The 26,350-nt window shown below is 47.7% G+C and overlaps 1 long non-coding RNA gene across 1 annotated transcript in view; it reads left to right on the forward strand.

Moving 5' to 3' along the window:
* Positions 1-7,266, forward strand: part of LOC310884067 — a 23,601-nt gene extending 16,335 nt beyond the window's left edge. Inside the window, exon 4 of the long non-coding RNA XR_014574013.1 lies at positions 5,983-7,266. This is a non-coding gene — a long non-coding RNA (uncharacterized lncRNA). The remainder of the gene's footprint in view (positions 1-5,982) is intronic.
* Positions 7,267-26,350: the final 19,084 nt, after the last annotated feature.

The raw sequence follows: 26,350 nt of genomic DNA on the forward strand, positions 1-26,350 counted from the left end.
CTGCCAGGGTTCAGTACTGTGGCTGGCACCCTTGCCAGGAATATCACGCCTCTCAGGATCCCGTCTGCACACATCCCCAGGCTCTGCACGGTGCAGTCTCACTCCAGCAAGCCAGCGTTTCTCCCTGGTCACCATCCCGCCGTCCCCCCCTGCCCAGCCCTCACCATGCCCGTGCTGTTTGTGCCACACACCCCGCTCTTAAGAAAAACCTTCCAGATCTGTTTGCGCCTCTACTGATGGAGCGCTGACACCTCTGAGGTGAGTGGATGTGCATTTCTCCCTGAGCAAATGGGAGTCCTGGAAGTTTTGCAGGATTTGGAAGAACCCAAGCAAGCTGGCACATGGGTTGGGGTGAAGTGCTGCTTTTCTGCAGGACTGGTGTTCCTCGGAAGTCTGCGGTTCAGCTCCGCTGTAACTGCTTCAGAGCCAGATCAGCTCTGCCAGAGCACAGAGAGGGCAATTTGCACAAAGCCTCTGAAATACCCTCTAAAAGTGGATTTGCCGGAGTCTGCTATTTATTTTTTCTACTACTTATTTATTTCACCATTCTACCATTTAAACAACAACAACAAAAAAGAACAAGCCCATCCCAGGGTTTAGAGCTCTGAGCTGAAGATCTGAGCTCACCAGTTGCCACCAATGCAACTCCACATTCAATTCTTCCTGCAGTTTTTTCCTCTTATTTCATCCGCATTGATTTATAGATGCTTCCGGATGAAAACACCTTTTTTTATAAGCAACCAGTTCAACTGGGGTGAGATATAAAGAAATAAAATGTGCATAAACTGAAAGTTACGTATCTTTAAAAATTTTGCTTGAAATCACTGTATAGTGACCTTCACAACAGATAAGTTCTGAGGTTATTAAAAAAGGAAACAACTCCTCTATGATCAGACAGAAATGATATTACAGCAAAAGCCTTGGGAAGAGGCCCCAGTGGGACAGTTATAAGCGCTCCCCTTCCTTCAAGTGCAGCCACGGCACAAGTTGAAAGGGGACACAGGCAATGGCTGAAGAAATCAGTCTGCAGGGAAGCACAGCGTCATCTGGTCTGCCGCAGAAGGCCAGCGGAGCAGTGTTTGTCCAACTTGGCCAAGTGAAGCAGTAGGTGCCTGCTGTGCTGACTCCAAGCAAAGCTGGTTAGGGCTGACCCTATGAGCATTTCAGCTGGCAGATCCCAGACACAGCAGCCCGGATTGGTGACACGTAGCACAACGCACTGGGACGATGCACGCAGCAGAATATCCCAAAGGGAGCAGCCATATGGAAACAAAAAGCAGCATTCAGACCCGGTGCTTCCCAGATGCAGCTGAAGCAGTCGAGAGCGCCGGCAGAGCCTGGTGCGTTGCGGGAAGCGCTGCTCGACGCAGCTGACCCCATTCCAGCTGGCTGCACCTTGGAGCTGCCGCCCAGCGAGAGCCATCGGTGCTGGGCTTGATTGGCTTATCTGCAGTGTCACTGCTAAAAATAGCCCCTCGTAAATAAATCTCTTCAATCCTGGTGCAGCGTGAACAGAGGGGAACATGGACAACAGCAACAATAATGAATTTCAAACAGAACAACAAACAGGCTGAAATGGGGTGTCCAGAAGGACAGACCAACCACAGGGATCCCATCCTGGCCTTTGCAGTGGGGCACACCAAAAGCCAGCGTGTGGGTTGCTGTCCTAGCCCGTTGGTTCCCCCCTGCAGAAGGCCGCAGCATCGGAGGGAAGCAGCCCACCACGGTCAGCAACCAAACTCTGGTTACTCCAGAACTTACAGCCCAAATCCCAAACGCCCAGAGCAAACCCAGCGAGGGCAGCTCTGCAACACACACGCCATGGAGAACTGATGCAGGGCACGGGACACCTCGGGGGCGAGCGGTGCAGGGGCTCGCAGAAGGGGCACACACCCCTTCGTGCTTAGCCTGCGGCGTGGGGGGGCTCTTTCCCCCCTCCCCACGAGCCGGGCTGGCAGGTAGCTGCCCCTTCACCTCCATGCCCTTATTTTCCATGGGTCCCTCAGCTCAGCGCTGCTCAGAGCCGCCCCCCGGCGCAGCGCTGCGGGCCGCCCACACGGGGGCGCCGGGATCGGGGGCGCCCCGGGACCCCCGCGCTGGGCTCTGGGGGGCAGCGGGCTCCGTCCTCTGGCAGCGCGTGGGGGGAGAAAAGGTTTTTCCACCGGTGGGGTTTTGCTATGCGCTCTGTCAGGAAGCGTTTAAGCGCTATGGTTAAAGCATTTCCTGCTCTGTCTATATACATATATATAATATAATCTATTTGATCCCTACAGCTTTAGAAAAGAACTGCTATAACACTCCTCTTGATATGTGAATAGAAATTCAAGAAGATAAAAATGGAAAACGCAGCGTAGCCACTATGCACAGGACTAGCATACTCAGTTATCTGGGTTGTGGTACCCTCCCAAGACCCTAAACCCACACAAATCCATCAGTCAGCAAAGCACCTGCCTGTGAGACTACGGATGATCCTACAGAGGTGAAAGAGGCAGCTGGCACTTGAGGTTAAGCATGCCCTGCATCTTGCTGAAAAAGGCAGAAGCTCAAAACAAAGATTTAAGCCTTACCATATCAAGCACTGCTCACAGATATTGCCTGCATGACTCCAGCTCCCATCCCCAAACACTTAACCTCCACTACTCCCAAACCCACAACCCCTCAGCACCCAGCAGGCCAACATGCTGGCTATATCTAATTTTCTTTATCTGCAAACCAATTTACGAGAGAGGACTCAGCTGGAGGGGATTTGGTCCTCAGGAAAATGAGCACAACTGCCATAAGGTGGCAGATGCTGCTCAGCTATCTTTCTGGTTGTGCTTCCTTTGTCTCAGGGCTCCGGCTGAGCTGTATGGGATGGAAGCAGGGTGCTGGTGTTTACTCCCACCTGAGCTCCTGCTGGAGGGCTCTGCTGGCATCCGTCCTGCTCTCGTTGGTGCTGCACAAAGCAAAACCCAAAGGGATCTGATTTTGTACCGCGATATATTTTTTTTTGATGTAGATTTTGCAGGCAAAATAATTTTCCCACAGATGACTGTGCACCCCTCCAGGATTATGCATGGCAAAGGAACTGAGGGGTTGGAGAGCTGGACCCCAACCAGCAGGTTCACTAGAAGGGGTGGTCAGGCAGCACTCTCATCACTCTTTTTGTGATCTTTAGTAAGAAGTAACTCAAATGATGCTGAACTTTTATATCAATTAGCTTAACATTTAATATTTTGTTAACATGGAAGTTACGAGTAATGTGAAAGGTAAAACTAGATTTTTAGAACTGTGTTCCAGAACTACATGAGATAAATCTCTATAACTTTATCAATGTGCCTGGACTAGTAACAAGAGAGTGGGTGCCTATCAGTCAGTGCTACTCTGTAGGGTGAGAACATACAGAGGAATAACATCTGAAGAAAAGGAAACATGCTCATTTTTCATCTCTAGGTAACTTTCCAGCGAGAGCCAAGGAAGCAATGTGAGGGTTTTGACATCTACCCAAGTAAAAGAAACCTTGTCTGTAATGCTGCACCCATGACGCAAGCAAGCACACGAAACTACCTCAAACTGTGGCAAATCTAATTTCACTTGCTGTGATATATTTAGTCAGTCCACATGTCCTTGGCTGCTTGAGAACCATAGTAAAATGTAATTATGTCATTATTAATGTTGAAATGACTTGAAATCAGGAGGAAGAAATTAAAATGCTTGATATTTAATGCAATTCTCCTGGAATGGGTACAGGAGAGCTCAAACGGTATTTCATTTCTGTTGGAGTCAGGCTGCTCGCTTGGTTTGTCTTCTGCCCCATAGCATATTTTACGCAAGAGTTAATAAAGATAATGCACAGATAAAATCAGAACTATGGAGAACAGTTGCATCAAATCCAGTACATTTCCTTTTGCTTATCCCAGCTGAATTTACTCAAAATTGCACCATATAAACTATCCCATCCTCCCTGTTGTTTCCACTTTGTGCTGCACAAATCATTTTAGCCAAGTCTCTAAGGATACACTTCCCTCATGTCCCTGCCACTGAAGTACATGCTCGTGTGCCTTGCAGAAGTGACATAGATTTAGGTGCACACAGTATTCAGCCCTGTCATGCACGTTGAGCTGAACCTGGGCTATTAACTACATTGTGGCTGCCAGAAATATAATTACTAATGCAGGTAGTAAAGCACTTAGTATGAGCAAGAGCCATAGCTTCTTGGTGTAGAGTGCTACAGCTTCTTGCTTTGTTACTTATGGCTATATTTTTTCCTTCTGTTTTTTCCCCAATAAACGCGGATTTTGCTAATCTGGCTCCCTGTGACTGCAGCAGGCTGGACAAGAAGCACTTGTGGTCACCTCTTCATGGGCACAGCTACAGCCCAGAAGGGGAAAGTGGTTGCTGGCACCCTTGGGTGACTTCCCAGAAAAGTCAGGTGCAAAAGACGTGTAGGATAAACTCCAATGCCCAGCCTGAGAGAGGGAAGATGAGGAACTGAAGGCTCCAACTTTTTGGCAATGCTGCACACCATTTCTTGCCATTAACAAAACGTGCTGCAGAATAGTTTCCCAGCCTGTTTGGCACAAAATCTATACCTACATCTTTCCACAGGATGACATCTTTGTATTTGCCTCTCTGTTTGCCTTGAATAAACCTCTGTGGGGCGGGATGTAAGGAATACATCACTATTCCTGGGGCATGTTTGAGTGCTGGCGTGATCATGTTTCAAATCTGCGGGCAATAAATCAGTTTTGCTTCTGAATTCAATCTGCTTTTTCTTGATTTACTTTCAAGACTCTGCTACCCTGGGACAACTGGCAACACGTAGCTAACTTTCAAGGAACCAAAGGACTTGTATGAGCTGGGAATAGGTAAAAGCTCTTTGCCCGTATGTGTAGGTTTAGAAAGGCAGAATAAAACACAAGTCACTGTGGTCATGAGCAGCCCCTGCTCAAGTTGCTCTGCAAAACCAGTGGCTTCCAGCTCCTGATTGCTGCCTTGCTGAGTGCCCTGCTGGGAGAAGGAGACAGAGAGGAGCTGGATGATAAGAAGAGGAAGGGTTCTCTAAAAGTTACTTGGCAAAATCAGCCTCAGAAGGTCTTGCAGAGCTCTCCGCTTGATGCAGCTGGGGTGCAATGAGAGGGAGAAAACCCCTGAGGTTTTCTAAAGCAGCTTTCCTTGTTTGGTTTGATTTTTCAGGCTCCTTGCTAGGATCTCTGCAAATCTGTATAACATACTGTGTTTGAAGGCAGCAAACTAAATTACCTTTGCCTGAATTTAGCTCTTTTAGGCTTTTTCAGGGAATACAGGCCTCAAAAGAGGATACTTGAATACCAGTCAGACACCTGGTGAACAAGCCAGCTGTTCACAGCTGTTCTTTCCATCTCTCTTTTTCATTGTTTGCAGGAACAATGAAGTGATCGAGGACTAAGAGGGTTGAACTGACAAAAAAAAAAAAAAAAAAAGACCCAAGTGCCAAGCTCTTTAGTGCTCTTTGTAAAACCCAAATAAATGGAAAAATAAATCAAGCTTAGACATCAACAGGAAATTGAAAAGTTACATCAATGGAAGGACAGAAATGTATACGTCAATCATTTGGCTGGAGATGTTGTGGTATAAACAGATTTTTATCACATATAGCTCTCTATTCAAATAATTATGTCCTAGATTTCTTTTGTAAAAGTACACAGGGTACAATTTTGCCAAGAAACCTCTGAGAACAAATATGAAAAATAGAGCAAGACTGGCTTTGCTGTCCCTGATTTTAAGTTTGCAAAGTATTTAAAGCACGAATTTAATTCAGAAAAACAGAAGAGGCTTTTACACAATCCTCCACCAAGTCTTCAGGACTTGTTAGATGCCTACAGCTACGCACATGATGATGTGTTCTGCTGAACAGAGATGGTCTCCTTGAACTGTGCCAGCCCCACCATGTTCAAACCGAGTCAGCGTTGTCACTTTCTCTCTTGTCTCTTCTCGTCGTCTCTTTTCTCTCGTTTCTTTTAGTTACTTCGGAAGCCCACAAAGAAAAGTTGAACGTGACAGCAGCCCATCGCCAACTGGGCGCCTGGAGCTCCTGTCCCCGTCACCGCACCTCGCAGCCGACACACAAGGTCAGCCTGGTGCCACCTCCATCGAAAGGACACCGTCCCTCATCATGGGAACCATGCTGCTGCCAGTCGCCCTCGGTGCAGATAACCAGCCCTCGCGGACAAAGCCTTTGCCTTCCTTTTGAGATGTAAGATATCGGTATACAAACAGTAATAAATAACCAGTGTGTCAGCCTGAACTGAATCCTGTTCCCCTGCCTCACCCACTTCCACTCCATTTACCACCAGGATTTTTTTTTTCTTTCTCTGCTTCTTCCACACCCATGTTTTTATTTCTTATTCCCTTGGATAAAAGCGGCTTGCAGCAAGTAGCATCTCCTGGAAGTTTTCCATTTTCAGTGAAGAGGGAACCATATCCCCTGTTGGGAGGTTTGGGCCTCTGGTCTCCTCCTTCCAGCATTACTCCTGACACTTGGTCTTTCTCTCCCCATTGTACAGCGGTCAGTCCTACCATGCTCCTTGGATTTCTTTCTTGGCACCAGGCACATTTTTCTGCTGCAAATATAGCCCAAATAATTTTTGCATTGTTTTCTCCTAGCTGCTATCTTATCATTGCTGCATTGTTTCTTCTTGGCTTCCTCTGTGGTTCCTATCTGTCTTCTGGCTTTTTGTATATCACTGTAGGCTTAACTTCAATCAAGTTTTGATGTCATTCATCACAGTTCTTGTTACCATTATTTCATAAACTTCTGTTTTCACTCTGTTCCTGTCCATGCCTATCAACCTCTCTTACTCTGCTGAACTCAAGTCAAATGTATCGTTCAACTGAGTGAAGAGCCCTGAGCTGAAGTGGAAGTCCAGGTTGTGTGAAGAAGGCTATGAAAATGTTCACAAGCACAACATGAAACGAGGACTTGTTTGCCCTGAGCTCGCCCCAGAATCTCGGAGCTGAGCCCATCTGCCTGAAGCCTCTGTCATGTTCTACATCCCCAACTATGTGACCTTCTGCCAAAGTACAGTTCTGTTTTGAAATCAGGTGCTGCTTATTGTTTCACACATAATTTGTTGAAAAATCCGTTTAATACCCATCATTCTGGCTGAGCTCTGCACTGATACTTCAGGTTGCTTTTCCCTAAAACTGTCAATAGTAACACTTCCATATGTTGGTAGGACACAAATGCCCCAACTAAGATCTGCTTCAGTCTGGAAATGAAATTGAAATGCTGAGACCAAAATAAATTACGACTCCACAAAAACGTAGCTAGATGTCTATGTCAGCCCACTAATCAACACACTGGTTCCAAAACAGAGAGTTCATACGGATGGAGCCGTGCAGGTGTCTCCAAGGTCCCTCAGCTGCTCCAGTTCCAGCCAGAGGCTCTCGCCTGCTTGTGCTGACATTTACTTCTACTTACTGCTGTAGAAAGTCTTGCGTGGAAACGCTGCCATGTCTCCTGTCTCCAAGTGACTGCTGAGATCCCAGTTTGCCAGATCTTCAAGCCAACTTGATGCACATTTGAATAAAATTACTTCTCTTTATGCTTTCCTATAAGTAATCAACTACCCAGTAGCACTTAACTGTGCATTGGGTCATCCAATGGAGAAAATTCAGAAGCAAAATTGACACACACACGATATTCTGAGAATGGTTTCAACTTTGTTAGCCAGTTGCTCAACAATCTCCTTTGATTAGTGGCATATTTAATCTTCATGTAGCAAAGGTGGCCAAAGAGGAAATTTTGAGAGCTTAAGCTTTATATCCTCCAGGCATTAAATCCACCATTTTTGTCAGAAATAGGTCATCCTGTGTAAAGGGAGGATGATACAACTGTTTATGTTCTTAGACTGAGTGCCAAACTATATAAGGATGTCTATGTTCAATTTAAGAAAGCAAACCTTTCTTTTCTTTAATGTTTAGTGGCTCTTGGCCACACTTATCCACAGATAACCAATAATCCCTTGGGATCAAATTCTTAGCTACATGCCTTGTCTGATCATGAGTCAATGATGCATTCCAGAAGCCACAGCCCACAGAAGCACGTTTTGTGCAGAGACATAACCAAAACAAAGGGAAGCTTTGTGCAGTGCGAGACTGGTACACAAGAACCTGTTCTCTGGTGTCACTTCACACTTCAGTTACATGAGGGCTGCACCTGGGCACTGATGGCCAAACCTCCTGATAGAGAAAAGCCTGAACCCACCATCGGTATTGTCCTGGGATGAGCAGTACCTCAATAAACAAAGTCCAGCCGAATGTTGTTTTCATTCTTACTCTGACAGATCAGCTAATTAGAGCACAAAATTATATTCTCATGCTTGGCAAATCCCTTTGACCTTGAAAGAACTGGCCTCCTTTTTTGCTCAGACAACATGGAGACCCAGTGCTAAATGACACAAAACAAATTAAATATCCAATTTCAAACAGTTGGTCTGGAAGCACTTCAGTTTTTTGCCGTGATTCAAAAGAGAAAAAAATGATTTCATTTTGAATATTGTAATGCTTTTTAAACAGCACATTGGCTGACCCATCCTGGATCATGACCTCAAGAGCTTCACATACTTGTTTTTGAAAATAAGTTTCACGCCTTGCCTCAAAAAATGGGTGCTTGAGTTTCACAGCTGCAGTAAGGGGAGAGGAGTTGCCCACCTGCCCCTCGGTGCTGTTTCAAGGGCGACACGCGGAGGTCTGACGCCCACCCCAGCTGCAGGGCCCTCAAGTGCAAGGTAGTACAAGGAGCCCTGCAGCAGATATGAGAAGTTCTTCAGTGATGAAGGGAACAGTTCACTTGTGAGCATGGAGGACGTATCTTTTCCACAGACACAGCAATTTTGCTTAAGGACTTTCCATCCATCCCACTACTTTCCAAGAACCCTCTCTCCTTTCTGCTCACCTAGCCCAGCAAAAAGGGCATTTTTCAGACCCAGTGCTGAAACCCCGCAAGAAGGCACAAATCCCTACAGGTCAGGTGGCAACCAGCAGCCATTCCCCAGTACCCGTCCTCCAGCTTCACAAAGGGCAGAGCTTTAACGCAGCAGCACCACGGCTTTCAGAAAAGTCTTGGGACACAACAGGAGGTAAATGAAATACCTGATCCTGCAGAGGAGCTATCTGTACTCAGAGGCACGCTAAGTTTCACAAGACCCAGCACGCCGCCCAGGCTCCACACGGACCACCCAGCTGCACGGCAAGAAGCCCTTTTTTTTTCTCATGGTTTCTGCCATGTCTTTGCGGGACTGCTGCTTTTATAGCTCTCTTGTTTTCCCAGATGGTTTGTGTGCCTGAGATCAGGTCACTGAAAGCAAAGGGCTTGCTCAGAAGTAAAACAAAATCTCTTTTAAGTTTAAAAAGAAAGAAAAATAAAAAGCCCACCTGCAGGGAGCCCTCTTTCCCAAGGAAGAAGAAGCTGCCTTGGGGACCTTTCTCCAAGAAATCCATGCTGAGGTGGCCCATAACCAACGCCACCAAGGTGTGTGGGGAAGTGAGGTTTGACTGCCTCTTCAAGAGAAGAGAATTTCAGGAGAAAAATTCAGCAACAGATATTTCTGACCAGGATTTAAAACAGGGGATCAAAACCTCTTCCTGATATACAGATGGCAGAAAAACTGAGAGGGCGCACAGGACTGGCAAAAAGGAGAACGATACTCAAACGGCTGCACCCGCAGTGTAGCAGCTCAGCTCCCACCACAGCCACAAGCATCATGTGTGAGCATGAGAGCTGCTGCAGTGAGGAATCCAGGCCTGGCTGCAAGGTACCGGGAGCTCTTAGGTCACCTGAATAACAGAGGGACAAGGGAGAGCCCAGCCCTGGCTCGCCCCCCCTTCCTCGTCTTTGTTCACCAAATACCCTGGGGAGCAAACGAGGAGATGTTTCTCTCAGTTTTGTTTTTCCTGGAATATGGGTCAGGCCCCTGCTCTGCGGGAAAACAGAGGCAGGCCCATCTTGCACTGTTCAGAATGGGCAGTCCCACCCCAGACAGCTGCTGAGCCCTCTCAGGTAATTTGGGACACACCAAAAGTAACTGGTCTGATTTTACTCTTCGAGACCAAGGTGCACAACCTACAGCTGTGAGGAAGTGGCAGCCAGCAGCGAAATCCCCTCTGCCCTGCTCGGAGGCAGTCGGGGCAGACAACTGCACCAGCACCTCCAGGCCTCATTGTCCCGAGCACGCTCAGGCAACTGGTCCTGGGGGAGGACCTGCAGGATACGGCCCAAGGGAGGAGGAGCTGTAGCACACCATCCCCAAAGGCAGAAGCTTGGACCTAGGCTCTGCCCCCAGCGTACAGGGAGCTGCCAGAGTGAAGTCCCATCTTCTCTTCAGGCTGTGCCACTACCCAGGTGCTCTCCCGGCAGCAGAATCAGCTCAGCCACGAGCAGTGAAATGGAGCTGCACGTCCCGGTGGGACAGCATCTCCCCAGCATGTCTGGGCTGCAGCACTGAGCAGCACGGAGGAGCTGGGGTGGAAGTTTCCCCAGGCACATAATGAATGCATCCAGCTTTACTGCTGGTCAGATTTCCAAGAAACAGACTCTATAATCAAGTCATTCAATGGCAGCCTTTTTTTTTTTTTTCTGGAGCACAGAAATCAAAACTTGCCTGGCAGGAACGGAAGAGGCTTTGAAGGAATGAGAATTACTGGAGAAAAATGTACAGCCTTGAACGTCTTACTCAGAAGACCAATAAATGCCAGCGCTTGGTGGGCACGTTGGGGTGTCGTACATCCATCCTGATATAAAATATGTTTTACACATACTGTCTTGATTTTTAAAGAACTGCAAGAGCAGAAGTTTTGTTCCCATGGAAGCTATTTTTTATTGCACTCCTAAACCTAATCTTAATTCTTCCAAGTGTATTTTGGACTGTGGCCAGCCCACGCATGTGTTGTAGGAAGCTGCCTCGCAGAGCTCCCTGCAAAATGGGAGAACCGAGAGCAGCTCTGCGGGCTCCTGCGACATCCGAGGGCACGAGGAGGAAGGAAAGGCAGCAGCAGAAGGCAGGGCCAGCAAGGAGGGGGCAAGTGGCACCTCTTGGGGACCAGGGAAGCGGCTGCTGTCACAGTAATGGGGTGGGAAAGCAGCATATACAGATTAAAAAAAAAAAAAAAGAAAAAGCTACAGCTACTATGATAGCCTTAATATCACAATCAGGAGAAACTTCCTGGCCTCATATTTTCCATATAAACACTCTCCACTGGATAAAGTTAATGGTTCCCCAACTACAACGCAGAAGGGCTTGATCAGCTAATTGACGTCACAGATTGAGTATTTTAATGAGACGGGCTGTGCTTCCCCCATTTATATGTTTGACCCTAACCTTTACCAGATGTTCACCCGCACAGACACTGGAGTGCTGTGTTTCGGAGGCGCTCAGAAATCTGAAATGCTGAAGTGGAAATAAAATGCTCTGACACGGAGTCTGCGGTGCGAGTTGCTCCCTGCCACAGCACAAAGGGCTCTGCTCCCACTTACACAGGAGACTGTCCAAGAGAGAGGGGGGAATAAGGCCAAAAGGGTTATACTGTGCATTTCGTGCCTGTGCGGGAGCGTACAGGATTCCCCTATTGCTGAACTGGGCTGAAATCACAGCTCTCCCCTGTGCCACCCTCAGGCCGTGTCCGCAAGACCAGCAAGAAAAGGGGATGGAGTAGAAAAAGGAGTGGAAAAAGCAAACTTAGCATTTGCCTCTGCCATGTCTCCTCACACAAACTGCTTCTGCTTCTCAGCCTTGTTTCCCAGCCAGAAAATGGAAAATATCCCTTTGCCCCACCACACCCTGAGGTTGTCAGGGGCTGGGCAGTGGCCACACGCCTGGGACCCCAAAGGATTTCTTGTGCCCTCCCCAGACAGCCCAGGGCTCTCTTTGGGCATCAGCAAGCCAGTATCAGGAACTGCAGCCTCCATGCAGTGCTCCACGGCAAATCTGCTCCATCCTGGGACTTCCCTCGGCTGCTCTACCTCTAAGGCAGTTTGTCGCTGAGCTTTGCAAAAAGCAAAAAGGAATCTAAAAAGCAGCTTCCCCAGACTGGCAGGCCTGTGTTATTCTCACCACAGAAAAATGGAAAGCACGGATCCCATCTGAGCTCTGGGCACCCTTTAGAGGTTGCTGCTGACAGCCATGGAGCAGCCGCACTGGTGTGGAGAGGTGCAAAGGACCAGAGGGGAGTCCGAAACCGCCTCAGTGATTTCAGTCTTTTAACCAAATGCCGTCAAAAATTTTCTGGTATTTGATGCTCATTTGAAAAAAAATAAAATCTCCAGCTCATTCTTTCTACAAAGAGAAGATAAACGATGGAGTAAGAGTGGGTTAAAAGGAGGTCCATATTTGCAGACCTCAGTTTGGTTTTAGATCAGTTCATTTCAGATAACTTGGAGGCTGAACCCAAGCCACACTTCAGTTCTGGGTTTGGATTAGCAAATTGAAAGTCACAGAAGAGGTTTTGCAAAACCAGACCCATATCCTCCTTGGCCTGCTCCTAGCTGAAATGGAGCTAGCCCCGAGCAAAAATAAGTGAATCACTCCTTCAAACGCACACACGAAAAATGCTGAACTCAACAACCACAAACGGAGGGAAGGAACACACAAGAGCCTGTGCAACGTGCTCAGTCCTTTTAACCCAGGAAAGACCAAACTCGCAGCACTGGCACTTTGCAACACGTTAGACAGTAGGAGTATTTGGAAGTGTTTAATAAATATAAATTGATGGATTTTTTTTTAGTAACTCCGTTTATAGTTATACAACCAACGTATTCTGCAGCCAAACAACTTGCATCTGTCTCTGAGCAGATGACAGCGGCTGTTAGCACGGCAGCCTCAGACCAGCCTGAGTTTCCCTTTGACATCAGCCCCACAGACACAGCTGAGGGGGTTCAAGCAAAGAGGGGCCAAGGCTCTCCTGACTCTGGAATTAAGACGTCCACACATAGAGCCAGACCAGCACAGCAGCCCTAGCCCAAAACAGCAGAAAGGACACATCCAAGCTCCCACCACAGGATGGACCCTGCATTAGTTTGTCCCCTGGCTTGCACCAGCGTGCTGTGAGGATGAGGAGATGCTCATGAAGGACAAGTCCTCCCCTGCCTGTGTGCCACAGTGTGCAGCAGGGGACAGGACCACTCAGCCAGGCACCAACAGGGCACATCCATCCAAAAACCCAAGCTCTGGACACGGGCTTGTTCCCACGTGCCAGAGGAGACGTGGCAGTGGGTTGGGGTTCAGGCTGCCCACTGCCCCAACCGTGCCACCGCAGCGCTGCCAACGGCTCTGCCAGCCTGGGGTTTTTCTTCCCAGAAGTTGCACAAAGAAGTGGGAATCGGCTGGTAACTCAAACCACATGGCACGAAGCAGCTGCTCTGCCCGTAGGCCCGTAGCACCGAGGTGCTGGGGGTTTGCTGCGGGGCAGCACAGGCACAGACTCACGTGGCTGCTGCAGATTCACAGCAGGTACAACCTGAGCATCTGTGGTTGGAGAGTTGAACCAGAAGCAATGAGAGGGAGTGAGCAGGGAAGGAAATAACATCTTAGTTGCATTAGGGCTGCAAACTCAACCAGGACATCTTCCCTGCTGTACCGCACACAGCCCCACAGCCACGCCTACTGGGAGTGATTTCTGCAGCCAGGCAGGAGACAGCCACACGACCCTCATGAGCCTGCAAGGGATCACAGGCATCTGCCCCCAAAACTCCTCTGCCTTGCTGGTAAGAAGAATGTGGAGGGTTGTTTTTCCGGTATCCCTTAAGCCCTTAAGCTCAAACTTACTGGCAATAAATGTTCCATTTCTCCAAACACTTCTTTGATATTGGTTTGAATTTTGTTCACTCATTTGTTGTGACAGGGGTGACAAAAGACTCTCTAGGTTCGCCACATCACACACCAAAGCTGACTCAGGGTGTGTGGCTTTTCAGAGGCACTTAAAACTGCTTTCAGCTGCTGCCCCCAGCCCCTTGAGGCCATACCCTGCGCCAGCCTTGCTTTCCTCATCTCGCCTTCCTAAGCACGACTTTTCCACCAGCCCTTCGCCCCGTGGAGGGACGTAGGATCGGTTCATCCCGGAGCTGCCCGGAGGCATCCAGCCTCCATCTGCAGCTGCCAAAAACCATCCATGCGGAGTAAGGTCAAAGCTAGGCACTGCACAGAGAACTGCCCCATGGTGCTGCAGGGTAGGACGTGAGCTATGTGCAGTGCTTCAGTCTCACAAGAATAAGTTGCAAGGGGATTTAGTAAGCCCGGGACCTGCAGGAGGAGGATTCTTCTGCCTTTCTCATGTACACTGTAGTTTCTTGGTTCCCACTAACAGAGGTCAGGCTCACCAATAGGAATTTGTACCCTACAGGGAAGAAAGTCAAAAAAAGACTGAGCAGCAATTCTTTAAATTGCCAGAGAACTTGAGCATCACCTGGCACATATTGTTTAAGGACCAGATAGGTCTCCCCGTTGGTGTACTTCTCTCCCTCCCGGTTAAAAAAACACCGAGAGCAATAAGCCATAATACCAGCCAAACTCAGAGGTGGGATTGCTGTCCCAGCTGATGCACAGCTCCCCGGCAGCAGCCAGCTCCCTCACTGCCCCAAATCTAACTGCAAGAGGGACTTGTTTCAATGAAGGGAAGTGGAGCCAACAAAGCAGACAGCAGTGTACTTTTTCTTCTGTTTTCACAACGGGGCACAGACTGACAATCTGAATTTATGGCTGGGTTTACAGCCTTCGCTGCCTCCCAGCAGCTGTTGTGCAAAATAAACCACCACCCAAACCAAAAATCACCGAGTCAAGACCACTCCTCCTGAGACAAAAAAAGTCAAGCAGTTATTGATAAAATTAGTTAATAATAGAAAATCCAAGAGGAATACACATCTATCATTCTACTGAAGTGAGATATGTAACTCTTTCTTCCTTGCATTCATTAATGGGTGCACGCTCAGGAGCCACACTTGGCAGCCCCAGCACTTGTCTCGAGGTTTTCAATAAAGGCTTTACCCAGCCCTCTGCTCTGGATAGGGTTGAACTGGAGAAAGATACTTAGAAAAACGTGGGAGAAAAGAGTATTTAGCAAGCCTCAAAGAAAAGGGGAAAATGCAAGGAATACTTGGGCCTTCCTTGCCAGGTAGAGCTGGACACAGTACCCAGCACCAAGGTGTATCTGGGCTCCCAAGCGAGATGCACAGACCGCGGTCCAACGCATGGCATTTCAAGCCCTGTGCACAAAATGTGCCAAAAGCCTGCAGCTCCACACAATCACTTCAAAATGTTCAGAAAGATTTGGGAAGAATTAAAAAAAGAGTAGTAGTGCAACAATAGCACAGAAAAAGGTAGGCAGAGGGTTGGTGCGAGGGTTAAAGCACAGGGACCAGTTTGGGGCCAGCACCAGCAGCGAGCTCCCCGCTCCTGCAGAAGGAGCAAAGGAGATCTGAGGATGGCCATCGTAACGGATATGCCGAAGTCACTGCTGATTTTAGGCCAGAGAAGGATGATCTGGTGCCTCCCCAGGCCTTCTTGGCTCCCACTCATAAAGGCACTTAGAGAGCTGTTTAGCTTCAAGTGCGTGCTTAAGTGCTTTGCTGAATTAGCCAATTAGCATATTTACTTGCCTGCAAGTCTTTGCAAAAGTGAGAAATTGAAAGCACGGGGATTTTGATGACTGCGTTCGATGATGTTTGGGTCAGACCACAGGCACCCAGCCTCCCCTCCCTGAGCCCACCTCCTCGGCTCGTGGCAGCCCTGCCCTGCCAAGCTGCTGTGCCAGCAGCACCTGAGTTTTGCTGCTTGTCTGTGCCGATCTGTCAGTGACACCAAGGGAATTTTTGTGATCGGCTTCGTTGTGTCATGTGCAACACTCGGTGCCCTTTGGAAACTCTTGGCTGCATGAAGCAGAGCTCAGTGTGTCCTGCCAGGAATGGGTTTAAATGCTTATATTTGGAGTTTGCTTTTCCTGCTAACTGCAACTTTGAGCTCCAATGATGCTTTTCCTTTGATTTAATCAAGGGAAGCAGTTTCCAAGGAATTATACATAAAGCTCACATCAAAGACTTCAACAGCAGCGATGCACCCCGAGATGCAGCGGATGTGATTCAGGGTGACTCACGGGCTGTGTCCAGCTGCCAAGTGAGTCAGCATCTGCAGCAACCTCATCATAACCCACGGGCCAAAATTAAGGACTTGCAGCACCGCATCCATGCCAGGTGGATGGAGATGAGCTCCAGCCATCCTGTCACCCCTTGGACCACAGCGCACAGCAGCCGCCTGTCCCTGTCCCATCCCCGTCCCCCGGACAGGTTCCAGCAGGACCCGCAGGCTCTGTGCCATCACAGACAACCTCCCCAGAGAGGAATTTAAAATCTTGCCTTGCTCACATCTGTTTTGCTCATATGAAATGCAGCAAAAAAAAAAAGAGCTGAATTTCTGGTGAAAATCAAGCTTGGGTGCAGAAGACCTCAAGTCTTCTCAGCTCGTTAAAAGCCAGACTCCAGCCAACTCCAAAGGAACTTGTAGCCAAATGAAGTGCTGAAACAAGTTATTTCTGTTAAAACTTCTGTGGAAGCAATACTCTCAGTGGTACAGCCCAAGGAGGAAGATCACTGTGCTGGCCCAGGTACCCATTCCTCTCTCGCATTTGCCAAACTGCTGCAAAAAACTGATATTTTTTTCCCTTGACGGAAAGTGTAATCTGAATTCTAGCCGATTCTTGTAAAATCTGAAAGCTGAGCAAGCCTGGCTTTTCCCCACACACTCTCAGGAGCACACACCCCATGTAATTCGTGATGCATCTCTGCAGATGCAGGGGGAGGATGGCAACCATCTGTTTTTCCAGACGGGAGAGGGAAAGAGCTGGGAGGAAAGTTCTGGTGAGCCAGTTCAGTGTGGGGCTGTGATTTATAGCTGTTAATATAACAAATCCTCTCCAATTGCCCTGGCGTTGCTCAGGAACCAGCATCCAGCTAATGGAGTAACCCGAGGTCAGGCGAGTTTAATGACGACCTATTTGACTGGGAAAGCGAGGGAAAGGCCAGCTCCGTTGGTGCCCTCGGGGCTGAGCTGCAGCCGCAGGACGGAGTGACTGGCACCAGCTCCCAACCCGAGGCTCCGAGTGGCCGTGGCGAGGGGCAGCAAAGTCCCATGGAAGCTTCAGGCACTTCTGCAGTGACAGGGGCGTGTGCTTGTGGGGCACCCCACTGCTCCTGCTCCACGTTTGCCAACCCTGAACCTCCACCAGGGCCATTGGAGCCCCCTCTCCTGCCCCAGACGCTTCCTGGCCCTGTCTCTTCTCCCCTTCCTCTTTGCTCTGATTAACCCCCCTTGTACTTTTCTTCCCTCCATTCTTTCAATTTACAAGGAACGCAGCTGCTTTTCAAACAGCATTAGGTTTCATATTGATTTCTCTTCCTATATTTCTTTTCCACCTCCCCCTGGAAGGCAAAAACCTAATTTGCCATTTACACCCGAATTCCCCTAAGGAGGGAACTTTCGCATTTCTGCTACTAATAAAATATACAGCAACAGCTTGAAATAAATGAACGGTATTAATTCTTCTATTAAATTAAATGTTGAGTGTATCTGCCGAGTGGGGCAGCAATAGGGCAGTGGTCAGATCTGCCCCAGCGTGTGTCAGTGCAGCCTGCAGTGTCGGCAGTCCTGAGGAGAGCAATACTGGCATTCTCTTTTGGACAAGAATTCGTAACAGATCCAAAATTTTCATCTTAAATTTTGTGGGTGTATTTTTATTATTATTTTATAACTAAGTTGAAGAAAATGCTGAAGCTGTCTCCACCACCCTGTCCCAAAATGGAACACCTTATTTCTGAGAACTAGAAGAGGACATGGAAGTTATTTTTAGACAAAAAACAAACAAAAAAATGTAAACCAAAGGTTCAGCAAACACAACGTAGGCTCAGAAAATAGCTCGATGACACCAAATCTGCACTTTTCAGTGGAAAAAGCTGCATGAGAACCGTTTGCCTGTGTTTGCTGAGGGCTGATTGGAACGGACAGCTGCTGCCACCCCTCTAGGGCCTGTACCTGTCCCCTCCAGGCTGGGGACACCCAAGACACCCCGTGTCCCTATCTACACCGCTCTGCAACACCGACACCCAGCCATCCCTGGGGGCACTGCAAGCATCCAGCAGGCTACAGCAAAGCTCTGGGGAGAGGGACAGGGGGCACAGCACTAAACCCCAGCTAGAGGGCTGCACCCTGGGCTTTCCTCACCCACCTCGCCCCTGCAGATAAACCCTGCTCTGGCAAGGCCTTATTTAATTTCGTCCATACTGAGCACTGAGCCTCACGGAGCAGACGGGCACGGGGTAATCTCAGACAGGATATCCTCCAGGGAAAAGCTTCTGCACAGTGTACAAACAATAGAGCTCTGCCTTTAGAGGCACAGGCATTTTAAAAGACGTACAGAGTGCCCAGCCTCTCCTCCCCACAAGGCTGGGATGTCCGTTATCCGCACAGCACTCAGTGCCCCGTATCAGATCGACAGTGTAATTTATTTCCTGCCGTCTGCCCGCAGTTCCCTGCAGCGTCACGGGGAGTAGGGTGGGCTGGGTCCCATGTCTGCCTGCCCTGGGATGCTGCGAGAGCTCCCTGGTGCCTGACAGCTCCTACACATGGGGAGCTCAGGGGCAAGGGCAATATTTGGGGATGAGCTGGGATTCAGCATCTCTTGATCCATGACCCTCTCACCATGGAGTAACCCAGGCTGCGTTTTACAGGAAGATTTTAAGGGTCCAGGTTGGTCATAAAACAGCAAATGTGCAAGCCGTTGGTCACAGTCTCTCTGGTTTGGTCACGATAATTTGAGGGAGTTTGATGGCTGTCAGCTGAGCTGATGGGCACTATTCTGCTCCCAGTTGTGTCAATGCAAGTTTGGCACAACCTTATTGCCTTTCAGAGCATAACCTAATTTAAGGGAAAGCAGGATTTGGTGTGCCTTCTGGATGCATGCAGCGTAATAGGGAACAGACCTGAACCTCTGACTCATTAGCGAGAGAACATTTTGAAATTAAAGACAGCAGACAATGTACCGCACCACACCGCCAGGTTTGTTAGTAGAGCTCCTCAGGGCAGCACAGACCAGGCGTGAAAACCCCACGACCTCTCAGAAGACTTAAAAGAGATTCGAGTGTTTGTTCCTCAGCACTCATGTTCACCCACGGCCCCACAGTCCCCGCCTCCCCAGCACCATGAGGCCTAGCCCCCACCTGCCCCTGCTTCCCATGGCACAAGGACCCACCGTGCCGAGGGCTGGTAGGAGATGGCCGGGCTTTGTAAACCGCTCTTCTGCTGCTAATAGATTTGTTTGTACTTGCTGAGGACGCAGGACACCCCCAACACTATGAACTCTATGAACTACAAATAAGGAGCAGATCATGTACATGAATAAACTGAAAGAAAAATTAAAAAATCCCTCAAAACCGACTCCACCGCAAGCAGGACCCCAGCCTGCGCGCTGGGTGTATTTCACAGCGATAGCAGCGTTTCACTTCATCCCAAACAGGAAACGGCCAATCCCGCCTGCGGTTTCTCTGCTGGGTACTTCTCTCTCATTTCTCATCCCCGAGCCAGTGCAGGATTTGCAAACATTTAATAATTCCAAGAACAAGCGCATTAATGTCTCAGAGCAAGGGGAAAACCCTTTTCCTGCCAAAGAGGCATGTTATTGTCAATACCCCATTGTTGTGCTTGCACTCACCACCCCTTAAAGCCATTAATGGATAAATCAGGGGTTTGTCTCTGGCATTTCTGTGGGTGGAGTTTATTCCCATCCTTATCTGAGCAGCGGATCTTTCCCACCACTAACCTGGTGCCAGGGTGTCCCACAGCCCGTGACGCTGGAGCACACTGCAGAACAAACAAACTCAATTATGGGAGGATATTTACAATTGCTGACCAAACTCTCGATTTCCTTGGTAAGCTCAAGACAATATGCTTCAGGCGCTGGCCTCCAATTGTAATGTCAGACATTGATACCCAAGAATGAGAAAATATTGTGTTTAGATTTGTGATAGGCAAGCAAAACAAGCAAAAGATGTTTTTGGAAGGTTCCCTCCCCCTTTGTGTTTGTTTGTTTTTGTAGGGATAGGACAGAATAGGGCGAGCCAGGGACTCCCCTGGCACATCCTGGCCAGCAGCACTGGCAGCCACTGGTGCCACTGCCCTAGGAGGTTGAGGAGGAGGAAGAGGATGTGCCAAGCACAGCACCAGACCTTGGGCACAAGGCTGAACAGTGGTAATGCTTGGGTCTGCCAGGAACAAGGAAGCCAAGCTTTGCTCCCTTTTGACAGAGGTTCCATCACGGTTTCAGCCCTGTCCCTTCCAGACCCAGCTGGGAGCAGGGGACATGCACCGAGACCACCACCCCACATCCAAACCCACGCTGCAGTGCCTGCCACAGGCTGCTGTCAAGTATGAGACTCCTCAAATGCTTGAACGTGTCTGTGCTTTCCCATGGGCTGCTTAGAAATGCTGTGTTATAGGCAAGGTCTTCAGGGGTTTTGACAGAGCAGCTTCGGTGCAACCTTCATTTTTGCCCTAGGCAAAAACTCAGGCTTACACCTGCATGTACCTGGAATCACAGAGTTCAGCTCTGCACAGGTTGAGGTTTAATCTTTGGACCAATTCTGTTTCTTATTATGCCAAGAGCAAATCCTGAGTGACAACACTGGAAGTAGTGTTTTCCAGATTTGCCCCAGTTTAATGAAAACCAGAATTTGGCTCTACATCTTAGGAGATAACACTCTCTGTACTCATGGCCAATATGTTAATGTCTTCCAGCATTATGCATCTTTCTCCAAAACCTTTGTAAGCCTTCCCGTATAGGTTATCCAGGGATCAAGGTCTGCAAATCCATAAAACAGACTGTCTGTGGAACTTCTGCAATTAGCACAGCATGGAGCTTCTTATCACTAGGCCCTCCTATTTGACTGAGGATCTCCATTTGTTATTTAGGGAATTAGGAACATTCAACAAGGAAAGGGAAGAGGGGCAGGTTCTGCTAGCAGCAGGACTTTAACTCAGTAAAACTCGTAAGTAGAGGCATTACTCCAGGTTTACACCAGACTAATACCAAACTTCAGCCCAGAGATGGAATATAAACTAGTTAATAAGAACTGCATTCCAAGCAGCTGGTCTGGGATCCCCTAATATTCATGTATTCTACTTCTCTCCTTGCTCTGTTAATTGACTGCAGGCCACCCAGGGTAACAATGAAGACGTATGACAGAAATCTAATGTATATTTATGTTGGCTCATCTTGCTGTAATCTCCTTCAGGGTATGACCCAGCTTTAATAACTCAGACTTACCCTATCACTTTCTGGCTTATTTCCTTATGGGCTTATAACATATACAGTGCTTTTCAGTTTATTCCTTCAGTACATTTTTGGGGAAAAAATAGGAGATGGAGAAAGAAACCGGCTACAAAAATTCATTAAAATCAGTTTGAGGCTCATTGCTTAGGGTCTCCTCCAAATATTTATTAGCACAGATCACCTCCTGACAATGTTTCCCCATGGCCAGTATCAACAGCTTCAGAGAACAACTGGACGTTGTGAGCGCTGGCGCCGCTTCCAGCCTCAGTGCTCTGAGAACTATAAACATCTCCAGGGCCGGGTAATTCATCATTTTGACCATTACAAAAGGCTGTACAAAAAAAGGCAGGAGTTGAAGTAAAATCAGGTTATATTGTGGGAGGAAATCTGATTGTAAAGGCATACCAAAATATCTTCTAATACATCAGCTTTCCTAATGACTTGCAGTGGCTTGTATATCTAGTTCTCTGTAGCAGAGGCTGTATAAATTGATTTAAAACTCTCTATTTTCAATTCTTCCTGTATTTCTGCTATTACTACAAATTGCGAGGTGACACTACTATAGCTATGCTGCTAAATATGCTCAGAGAAGCTATCCAAATTTAATAGCAATTTCTGATTTGTTACTGGGTTAAGAAGGAAGTCTTCTGAAACAAGACTTCGGAGCTGAGGAGCAGACTGGAGCAGCTGGGTTATTGGACTGAAAGTCCATAATCTATGATTTTGCCTTATGGTCCACAAACAGGGACCAAAAGCAGCTCCTTTAGATCCTACAAGCCTGCATTCCACATTATTTGTCCAGCCAGTCTTGAAGTGGGTGGATTCTAGAACTGAGATTAGAAGTGGTGAGAGTATGAAGATAATTCAGGACTAACGGGGAGGCTAATCCCAACTAAAAGGACAAGAACTGCCAGCCAAAAAGAGGAAAAAAGCAGCTGTGAGCAGGTTGAAGGGGGTGATTCACAGGCACAGTTGTGCCTTTAGGATGCAATTAAAGGATTCAAATGAGTCAAACATCTTGAGGAAAGAAAACAAAAGAATTGGCCTCACGTGAACTTCTATTTTGTCCAGAAATTTCACCCTGGATCAAGAATTACAGTGAAAGTTTAGTTGGAAACAGCATTTTCCTGTACAGAATTTCAGCTTCAGCAAGTGGGAAACTTTTCCCCATGAAAAGCTAGTTTTGCCAAATTCCTGGCCTACTCTAGTATAAATTCAGTACAAACAAAGGTGCTTGACTTTTGTCCATAAAGTACCAGACATGTTGGAACAGTTGTCTGGGGCTGACAGGGCAAGGCACACAGGGACCATTTAGGGAGCCCCTTGCAAGTAGTCTGCCAACAGTCCTGCAAGCAAGTTTGGGGGTAAAAAGAGCCAGAAAAGAAGGCAGCTGGTTCACATGGAAATGTAGACCTGCCCCTGGATCTGAACCAGGAGGCTGTGAAGCACAAGAAGTATTTGAGACCTGGGTTAGAGATACTGAATCAGGAACTGGCATATTGCTACTGAGCTTGGTCACCTTCCTATGGAAGGAAGGAGCTCTTGGATGGTGAGGAAGGAAGGAGCTACTGCAAATACCAAGGAAGTACTGGAAAAAAGAGGGAAGAGTGAGTAGAAGCTGTTGGGTGCCCCAGTGAGCCACTCCAGTACAACATAGCAGACAGGTGGTCATGGACAGGCCCCTGAGTTGCATTCCATTACCCAATAAAATTTTACATCTCAGAGTTGTTATGAACTCTTCTTTATATGAGCATAAAGCACACTTACAGTCCTCACAGAAGCTGAAGACTTCATTTGGTTTATAGAGATGACGGTAGATTTGTTACCTTCTCCGTGCAGTTTTATCTATTGACATGATTTTCTTTGCAGATTCTAGTTGCCAATGACTTGTTATTTTTAGCACAGGAAAAGAGAAGTGCAGAATGACGCCAGTTAGCTCTGCTAGCTGTTCTTCAATTTGCCTTTCAGTTGGTGCTCTCAGTTCTGAATAGATTCAAGAAGTCATTCAAAGTCTGAAATCTTTTGTCCAAAGGTGCAATCATAATCACTTGTGCACTCAAGGAACTGCATGGGGAATTCTTTACAAAAATTACCCGAAGTAGGATGAAAAAAATCTGCCTTTATCCTTTTATATAGAAGCGTGGATCAGGAAGAGATCTACAGAATGCCAGACAGTTGTGACATGTGGTTGTTCACATATACCAAGCTTCATCTTAGGAAGAAAAAACAGTTTTTTTCCCACACTCCTTTAACTGAGAGTAATTCTCTCCTCTGATGGGGAGAGACCTTCTTCCAAATTCCAACCCAAGTATATTTATGGCCAGTCTACACTCATTTGTTCTTGTGCCAACATTGTCCTGTTTAAATAGCTCTTCTTCCTCCCTAGTGCTTACCCCTCTGATGTATTTATTACCCTCATGATATAGTTAAATGAGGGTTGTTTGTATTCAGAAAGCTTTTATATCTTTCCCATTGGTTGCTTATGGATAGAAACAACGTGCTCATCCCAAGCCACTCAAGAAGTAGGGGACCAGTGCAGTGCTCACTGTGCCTCACGGTACTCTGAGCCAACAGCTTGGCAGCTACTGGCTATTCAGGATCAACTCAAACAGCTTACAGTCAGAAAGAGCTGTTATTCACTGTTAACCTCTCTGAAAATAGATACAGGAAGAGGAAGTTAGGAAGAGGAGGTTGAGTTTTCATAAACCTACCATTAAGTTAGTGAAATCCCAATATTTATAAAGAACCCAGGCAATAAGACATAGTACTTCCTAAACTACTGGACTTTCTTAGAAAGAAGTCCACCGAGATGTAAGCTGTAAGTGTATAACTCCATCTTTTATCTTCCAACCAGCGAACACCACCAGAGACAGGAGCCAGTGGAGCTACATCATAGCCCATGACATTTATTCCCAGGTGCTGTTGGCATTCATGCTCACACAGTGCTAGGGCTCCAACACATGCATGTACTGGCATTTCAGAACAGCAGAAAAGCAATATAACATCCTGGCAAGAATTAGGGTACAAGCATAATGAAAGGCCAGTAAGAGCCACATCTCGCAGATGTGAATACTGATTTTGACTGCCTCAAGATCTGAGGATGTTCATTCCTGAATGTTTTTGCTCAAGCTGCAATTGGAAAGGAATTAGCTTGGCACATTCACACTTGGTGCCTTTCTTTTGCAGTGATCCTATTGTTCTAAAACATAATAGGGCAGAGCTTTCTATAGCCCCAGTGGGACTGTATCAAAATCGACATCAGTAATGAAAAGCGTGCTGTGTAATGCTGCTGCCTACTCTTAACACCACAATTTCAGCCAAGAAAAAGTAAGTTATTCACATTTACTCCCAGTGAACTGGAAGGCCTTTTATTCAGGCTCCACATGAAGTTTCAGCTACCCAAAACAGTCTCATTCTTATTCAGGTCAGTGCTTTTGACTTCTTAGGCTTGCACAGTTCCCAGAGCAGCTCAGGCCTGCAGCAGCACTGAGGAACTCTGTTTTTTGTGCTGTTGTTACTCAATAGCATGTTGATTTAAGGCACTGGTTTTATTCAGACTCCTTCAATCCATATCCAGTAAAGGAGCATGGAAAACAAACTAGTCAGACATTGTATTTTCCCCCAGATTCTGAATTCTTAGCCGCATCCTCACCTTTAACATCTCCTTAGATCTGTACTCTAAGCTAGAGCTGATTTAAAAATGAGTTCATGCCTTCAGCCTTGCACCAATAATACTGGTTGGGGTTAAGTCCTGTAGAAAGTCAGAGAACTGAGCAGGCTGAGAAATAGATATATTTCAAATTTGCATGCAATGAACTCTTGTGAAGCTTTCCTGGAAGCTTCCTTCCTCCTGGACATGCCTCATCACGGTAGAAGCCCTTTCCCCACATCCAGGGTCCCACCAGACCGACACAGCACCATATACCCACGCTGCTGTGAGCAGCACCAGCTCCCAGCTGGGTGAAGCCCCGGGGAGCTCTGGGCACCCCACGTAGAGCACCAGGTCAGAACTGAGCAAAACCCACAGCTGACACCAACGGCACAGGCAGAGAGCAGCTGGGAGGAAGGCGATTAGCTTCCTTCTACAAGATCAGCCAAGAAGGTATTTAAAACCAAGCCTGATGCCATGTGATATGTCTTCATGTGCTACAAAGGATAAAGCACGGACACACCTGAGCTCACTTGTCTCCACTCCACAGGTTTGGGTGTTGGAAACCCCCAAAATAAAGACATGGGGGAATTTTGGGACCTGGGGACATGTCAGCACCTGTTTGTAAATGCAGCTACTCCAAAATTAGCCAGGAGAAGTGGAAGAATCATTTGTCAGCTCCTGGTCTCCTCAGCCATCTTTAAAAAATGTCACAGATACATTGACACTTCTGCTGTCGATTTAAATAGCAGCCACCATCCAGGATCGGCTGCTGGGCGAGGGGCAACGCGTAACTCCTGTCTCCAACTCCTCCTGTATCAGATGACTCACCAACATGCCTGAGAAACTCCCTTCTGCCACAGACTCCAGTAGCAACCCCACAACAAACAGTTGTCCAGGGCTCACAGTCGTCCTCTGGGGTTTAGGCGTAATCCTGCCGTGCTTGGGGAAGGGGCCGTAGGGTGGCAGCGCTCCGCGGCTCACTTCTCCTGCTCCCCATGGCCAAGCTGGGGGACTGGGATGCAGGTGACATGGAAACCCCTCATTTTACCATAATAGCCTCAGCCCCCCAGTAAACTGTTCATTCGCTTGGTCCTGGTTCTTCACTAGTAAAAGAGCAATGGCAAAGCCTTCTCCTTGTTTTCCTGGTTGACCCCTGACCTCCTTGAACAGGAGGATGAGGCACACATCTGCATCTAACTGAGTATTGTGCACTACTCCAGCTGGGCCAGTGTCTGCTGCTGTCTGGGCCATGACTGCTTTTGTGGAGCCCCACTGGAGCACCTTGGTGCACAGATGTATCCTCAAAACACTCAGCTTGTTCACAAAAACCATTGTACCCCAAGAAAGCTAGCAAAGCCAGCATCTCCTGTCAAT

Source organism: Anser anser, assembly GCF_964211835.1.
Source record: "Anser anser genome assembly, chromosome: 19".
NCBI lineage: Eukaryota > Metazoa > Chordata > Aves > Anseriformes > Anatidae > Anser > Anser anser.